Source organism: Sinocyclocheilus anshuiensis, unplaced genomic scaffold, assembly GCF_001515605.1.
Source record: "Sinocyclocheilus anshuiensis isolate Anshui unplaced genomic scaffold, SAMN03320099.WGS_v1.1 scaffold966, whole genome shotgun sequence".
Lineage (NCBI taxonomy): Eukaryota > Metazoa > Chordata > Actinopteri > Cypriniformes > Cyprinidae > Sinocyclocheilus > Sinocyclocheilus anshuiensis.
In genome coordinates, this window is record NW_015540909.1 from 299,931 (window position 1) to 300,373 (window position 443).

Consider the following 443-nt stretch of genomic DNA (forward strand, 5'->3'; position numbering starts at 1 on the left):
CCGACACGGGAGCGAGCTCTGGGGCTGGAGTCGACACTGGGCTTGACTGGAGATCCGGAGCCCTTCCTGGGCTTAACTGGGGATCAGGCGCTTCCTGGGCTAAACTGGGAATCAGGAGCCCTCCCTGGGCTTAACTGGAGATCCGGAGCCCTTCCTGTGCTGAACTGGGGATCAGGAGCTGAAGCCGACACTGGAGCGAGCTCTGGGGCTGGAGCCAACACTGGAGCCACGCCATAACATATCCACCGGGGAGAGGGGGGGGGCGCCCTGGAGGCTGGTCCAAGACGGAGACACGGGAGGCCTCCAGGGCAGATCAGGGAGCTCAGGAGACCATGGCGGTGCAGGGAGCTCGGGAGGCCATGGTGGATCAGGAGATTCGGGAGGCTCTGCCTCCGAGGCCGCAACCCCAGCCCCCGCCCCACCCCGGCCTCTATGACTGGCTA

At 65.7% G+C, this 443-nt stretch overlaps 1 pseudogene; it reads right to left on the bottom strand.

The window, feature by feature from the left end:
• The window catches only part of LOC107689209 (sodium-dependent phosphate transport protein 2A-like), a 22,069-nt pseudogene that overhangs the window by 10,864 nt on the left and 10,762 nt on the right, over nucleotides 1–443 (bottom strand).